Below are 6,444 nucleotides of genomic sequence, written 5' to 3'. Positions count from 1 at the left end.
ACTCTCATCCTCACTCACCACTTCAAATGAAGCGGTAGCAGAAAGCTCAGATGAAGTCCAAGTGGAAAATGCTCCCTGGATTATGTCACTTTTCACTCTCTATTTATGGTGTCCCTCCCTGTCCAGCAAACAACAGGACCGTGTCCACCCTATCACTATGTCCCCTGGCGCCCCTGTCTGTCCACACATTCTGTCACACATCTGAGCTACACACACTCTTACTGTACTGACACACTGTATTTAGAAAGTGTCGTCAAAGGCAAAGGATGGGCGAGTCGCATATATTTATAGCCACTGCACGAGCCTTTCTAATCCAATAATAATTTAGCCGAAAACACGTTATATTGGAATCATCTGAACTCTGTTTCACTTGTTTGTTTCTTATGTGGGGTATTCTCGCTTTTCCTGTGTCTCTCTCTTTCTCTCTCTCTCTCACTCTCACTCTCACATACACTCTCTATCTTCCATTCAAAGTAGTTTCATTGTCGAGACTATTCACAGTCAGGATTTCCATAGCATGAAAAACAATTGTAACAATAATGAAACATTGCGACAGTAAAAACAAGAGTAAACAACCAATCTCGGTCTCCCTCTCAGTCTCTCTCTCTCCCTCTCACACACACACACACACACACACACACACATACACACGTGTGCGCACATACATGTATCGATGACTAGTAATTGAAAACCTTGTGCTGACTGTGAAACTAAGAATGGACGCAGAAGGGACCACCTTTAAATGTATCTCTCTCCCCCTTTAACACTGAGCTCACGTTTGAGCGCAAATGTCATTTGTTAGATTCTCACACATTCTCTACATTGGCACTGTACACATTTCTGCACAAACATTGCCTACAGTATCATTTCTGTGTGTGAGTGCGTGTCCTCAGCAGTGTGTGTGTGTGCGTGTGTGTGTCCTCAGCAGATACAACACCAGAAGGTTGACATTCTTTCTTATAAAGTAAGACTGTATTCCAAATGACCAAATGTAAATGTATTGTCATAGGACAAATGAGCACACAGCAGCATTTTCATACAGGGCATATGACAGAACATTTTTCATACAGGGCATATGACAGAACATAGCTTGCCACCAAGCTGTCAGTTTGTGGGCTCTCCTCATTCTTAAGTAGTTTGTTTAAAAAAAAAAAAACACTGACACCAACGTGTTTTCTGACTGGTAAACAAACTCGTGAGGAGAGCAACCCTGGAATATCATGTTTACAACACTGGGCACGGGCAGCCCTAAAAATAGACAAGTGTGAAATCCCTCTACACACGCACATCAGGCATACACAGCTGCATGACACACAGTGGGAGCAGAGTTGAGTGAATGAAGTAGAGGGGTAAGCATGCCACCTCAGAGGAGTGCCAAGTGAGGACGGAGAGGATGCCAGGGGTGCCTACCTTACAGGGAGGAGGAGACGCCGGTCCTTACGCGAGCGTGCGGGCTTAGGATAGAGTCCGTCGGCGGGGCGCAGTCTCCCTTGGGCGCAGGAGTCGTTTTGGAAGAGGGGGGATAAGGAGAGGAGAACAGAAGAAGAGGATTCATGCTTCTGCTGCTGCTGCTGGCTGGTTGGTTGGTAACATGCCTTTGACACACACACGCACGCATACACAGAGAGCTGCGTGCACACGCGTGTGTATGTGTGTGCGTGTTGCTAAACTAAGAGTGGAGCCGGTGAAGCCTCCCACAGCACGCGCAGGGCACAGGCAGACTGAACGGCTAGCCTGCAACTGAGAGGCTCGCTTTCTACGCGCTCTGACTGGTTCATCCCTCCCCTCCCTCCTTTACCCTCCCTCTCCCTCTCTTTCTCTCTCTCTCTCTCTCCCCTCTCTCACTCACTCCCCTTCTCATTATTTGCTACTCTTTTACCCTCCCACTCTGTTCCCCCTCTCTCAGTAACTCATCCTCCTATGTTTCTGTTCTCTCCCTCTCTTTCTCTTTCTCTTTCTCTCTCTCTCTCTCTCACACACACACACACACACACACACACACACATGTACACACTCACACATACACGCACCTATACCACCTTACTCCCTCTTTCACACTGCTTCTCTCTCTCACACACGCACACACACTTGCATACGCACCACCTTGTTTATTTTCACTGTGCCTATCTCTCTCACCATCTATATATCTCTCAAACACAGACATATTTGTGCAGATGCACACACACACACACACCACCTAGCCCTCCCTTTTATTATCTCTCTCACTCTCTCACACACACACACCACCTTGCTCTCTCAGACACACACACACAGACTCCACCTTGCTCTCTCAGACACACATACACACACACACACAGACGCCACCTTGCTCTCTCTCTCTCTCTCCTCCCCATCCTACTATAATCTGTTAACACTAGCAGCTGGTAATCCATTGAGCTTACTCATTTTAGCCTATAAAAATCACACACACACACACCTGCCCAGATGACACACCCAACTGGTCCTCTCACCCATCATCTCCAAGCCACACTGTTAAAATACCCTAACCCCCCCCCCCCCCCAAAAAAAATATTTTCAGAATAAGTGAGAGAGATGACTGAGAGAGATGAAAGATAGTGAGACACAGTCCTGATAAGAGACAGAGGGAAAAGCAACACTACCAGGGGGGAAATTTTACAGTGCTGATGGAAGGGCAAAATTGTGTGTGTGTGTGTGTGTGTGTGTGTGTGTGTGTGTGTGTGTGTGTGTGTGTGTGTGTGTGTGTGTGTGTGTGTGTGTGTGTGTGTGTGTGTGTGTTTTCTCTTTGAAGCAGAGAGAGCGAAAGCAAATGTCACGGCTAATCTGAGCCAGTGGGTGCCAGGGCCATCGCCACGAGCAATTGGCATGGTGACCTGTCAGCATGCATCATCACCGTGCCAACAGTATTGTGCAGCGATTTATTCAACAACTAAGCCTCCCCCCACCCCCAATACCCAATACGTACATAATTCATGAGGTCATTATTTCACGATAAACTATTGGGGGGTCATATCATTCAGAGATGTTCTGAAACTGTGGTAACTCAGGTAATGTGGGATTGCATGTCAAACAGAAAGAGAGAGAGAGAGAGAGAGAGAGAGAGAGACAGACAGACGAGGGAGCACGGGAGAGAGAGAGAGAGAGAGAGACGAGGGAGGACGGGAGAGAGAGAGAGAGAGAGAGAGAGAGAGAGAGAGAGAGAGGAGGGATTGGAATTAGAGAGGGAGAAAAAGAGTGACAGTGAACCAGATGCATGAGGAGAAAGGGAAAGAGAGAGAGAGAGAGAGAGAGAGAGAAAGAGAGAGACAGAAAGAAATAAAGAGAGGGAGAGCCAGAGGAGCACAGAAGAGAGTGCTGTGTGCAGGTATTACACGAGAAATCTCCAGGAAAACAGATGAGGACTCAATAAAAGCCAACATGGCCGCATACAAACAATGTTTCTAATCTGCACACAATGTCCGCATGGGATTGAAAAAGGAGAGTAGGACAGCACAGAATAGGGGACAAATGAGAGAGAAATAGATGGAGATAGAGAGAAAGAAAAAGAGATGGGTTGAGATGGAGAGAGAGAGAGAGAGGGGAGAGGAGAGAGGGGAGCACTGAGCCAAAACTACTTAGCACTCCGAGCATATCTGACTGTTATTAACTGCCGACTGTACAGCTATCCAATGCACTGTAAAATCTAATCAATCTGGGGACAAATTTCAGTGTTACCATATGTTCCCATGCAATACATGGAGCAAAAAAAGTGTGTGAGCGTGTGTGTGTGTGTGTGTGTGTGTGTGTGTGTGTGTGTGTGTGTGTGTGTGTGTGTGTGTTTGCTCACAGAATGTTGCTGGAGGCACATAAAGCTGTGTGTTTAGACTAAAGATCCATCCATTCTCATTTTAGTTCTGGCCACAAGGGGAGAGCAAAACCCATGGAGGACATTCAAACTCATCAGGAAAGTCTCAGAAAACTGTTGAGCAAAACTTTAAAGCTGCATTGTTTCTTTTGTTTGTTCGTAAGAACAAATACATGTCAACCCACCAATATAGCATTGACAATGACAATATGGTATTTTCTATACATTACATCATACTCTTCATCAGAATGCATATATAAGAAAATCGAATCAATATTAAATAGACATGATAACTGGAAAGGAAAAGCGAACTGGATGGAATGTCTAAGAAGCCTATCTGGAAGTAAAATTTAAATACAGATTTAGTCTTTAACCAGATTTAGAGCAAACTCACCTGTCTCACCTTAACTGGGTTGTTAACTCATGGAATGGGTGATGAAGATTGCAAACCTGCAAAGGAAAATATGTATGTGTGCGGGTGGTGTGTGTGTGTGTGTGTGTGTCTGTGTGTGTGTGTGTGTGTGAGCGTGAGTGTGTGTGTGTGCGTGTGTGTGTGTGTCTGAATACAGAAAGCAACAAAGCAGCACACATAGTCCAGATCAAATCCTCCACCCTTAATTTCTTCTGATTTCACCAAACTGGCACACAGTAGACCTTCGGAACTAGTCAATGCTGGATAGTTACTGAGAAAGCAAAGTGAACCTGCTTTTCATTGAGCTTTTTCTATTCATGCATAGGCTGTAGTTAACACTATCAGCAGGCCAGAAACCACAGTAAAACCTGGACCTTTTCATTTAAAAAAAAAAAAAACAAGAGCTTGCCTGTGAAGCCTGCAGAGAGGAAATCAGAGTCGCAGCAGGAAGTAGATGCAATGCAGAGGCAGCGGATGGCTCCAGGATGGAACTATGTGATGCCAGTGATGACTCTCCAGCCCATAGGGGTGAGTCACATGCACCTCTGACCCCCCCCCCCCCCCCCCCCCCCCCCCCCCGCCCCCGCCCCCGCCCACACCAACAGTACATCTAAGCCAGCACTCACGCTGTCCCGCATCCCACTCATGCCTCCATCCGTCTCTCCTCTCCTGTGACTACGGGAGTGTCTTTGACCGAGATGAGAGCGCCAGAGAGAAAAGGAAGAGAAGGAGACACACGGCACGAAGCAACAGCAGCGCAGCGCAGTGCCAACATGAACGAAAGTGACCACTGGTGAGATCCAACTCAATTTCGCCATGGCCCTTTTATGTGTCCCCCAGGCTGTCTGTCTGTCTGAGCCAAGGCCTGTGTCTTTTTTTAGAGCCAGGACTGTAGGCAGCGTCTTGAGAGAAGGGGTGGGGGGGTGGGCAGGGGTGGGTGTATAAAAGCCCCATGGCAGCAAGGCCATCAGACGCACAGTGGTGTATTCTACCCACGTTGAAGCCCCAACCCCCTAGTCAAGTAGTACTACAAGGCCTTGTGAAGGGAGAGGAGGAAGGAAGAAGGAGAAAAAAATATATATATAAATAAATTACATGTTGAAGCAAAACCCATCCAATCCACTTTCCTTCTCTTTGGCTGCGTGGCTCGCTGTGAGGGAAGTGATCTTCTACTGAGGCATCCAGCCAGTTTACAAATCAGCGTGGCACCAGGAGGCCGAAGATCAACACAGATCTTTTCTCGTCTTCTTTTTTTTTTTTTTTTTTTTTTACTTTTGATCAAAATCTGTGAGGAGGAAAAAATGGAGTGGTGGGGAAATAAAGCCCGGGAGAGAGGCCAGACTTGTCAAAGCGCCATCCAGATTGCCTGCTAGCTTGATGTGTGAGGAAAGAAACCAAGATTAGAATGCTGTTTAGGCCTCACATCATAACCCCTCACCAGTCTTGAATTGGCAAAGAAAGGGCCCCTGGGTTGTTTGACATGTTGTGAATATCTTGTGGTGGAGATTCCAGTCTTGAACAAACTGGTGTACCATAAATGTATCTAGAGTCTGGGATCACATAAAAGGCTTGAGTGTGCTGTATTAAATCTTTTCATCATTAAAACCCTCACGTCTCACAGCTGTTCAGTCCGGTGGGGAATGTTAAATCTCAGAAAAGGCCGATTTTATCTGTTACCAACGTGTTGGTCTTCATAAGACTGTTGCAATGGAACACCGCTGTCAAAGCAGGAACTCATTTTCTCTCTAATATCACCCTTGCCTTGAAGATATACATTGACATTCCATTCACATAGAAAATACAAAAAAATGTAATTAAGACTTCCAGGGACTTTTTTTATATATATCTTTTAAAGCTTCCTTTCCATAATTTCCTTGATTAAGATCTAGGTATGTAAGCTAGGAATACACACACTGCCGTTCAGTGGGGGGGTTGGCAAGGTAACTGGAAAGGTTCCCACCGCCGCAAAACTAATTACATTCTGCAGAGTTTGTGTGCGGACATGAAAATGGCAAAGAAAAAAGGTCACCATTTAAATAACACCATGTAAATAAAATACCACTTCAGAGGAGGAAGGTCCTTGCTTTGTTACACACAAACACAAACACAAACACCCTTCAACACACACATGAACACCTCTCAGTGAGTGCTCTCACGGGGGGTGTAATGTGTTGAGGTATGGTGTAGTGTGTTGGCTTTCCATGACTGT

General features: G+C 46.0%; 1 protein-coding gene across 1 annotated transcript in view; it reads right to left on the bottom strand.

The window, feature by feature from the left end:
• opn7b (opsin 7, group member b) overlaps positions 1–1,791 on the bottom strand; it is a 48,824-nt gene extending 47,033 nt beyond the window's left edge. The window contains 1 exon segment of the mRNA XM_042707607.1: positions 1,411–1,791. The gene's annotated coding sequence lies outside the window, so the exon portion shown is untranslated.
• Between the last annotated feature and the right edge of the window lie 4,653 nt (positions 1,792–6,444).

Source organism: Clupea harengus, chromosome 4 (genome assembly GCF_900700415.2).
Source record: "Clupea harengus chromosome 4, Ch_v2.0.2, whole genome shotgun sequence".
Lineage (NCBI taxonomy): Eukaryota > Metazoa > Chordata > Actinopteri > Clupeiformes > Clupeidae > Clupea > Clupea harengus.
The sequence above is the reverse complement of the archived record's forward strand: the minus strand, read 5'-3'. Positions and strand labels throughout refer to the sequence as shown.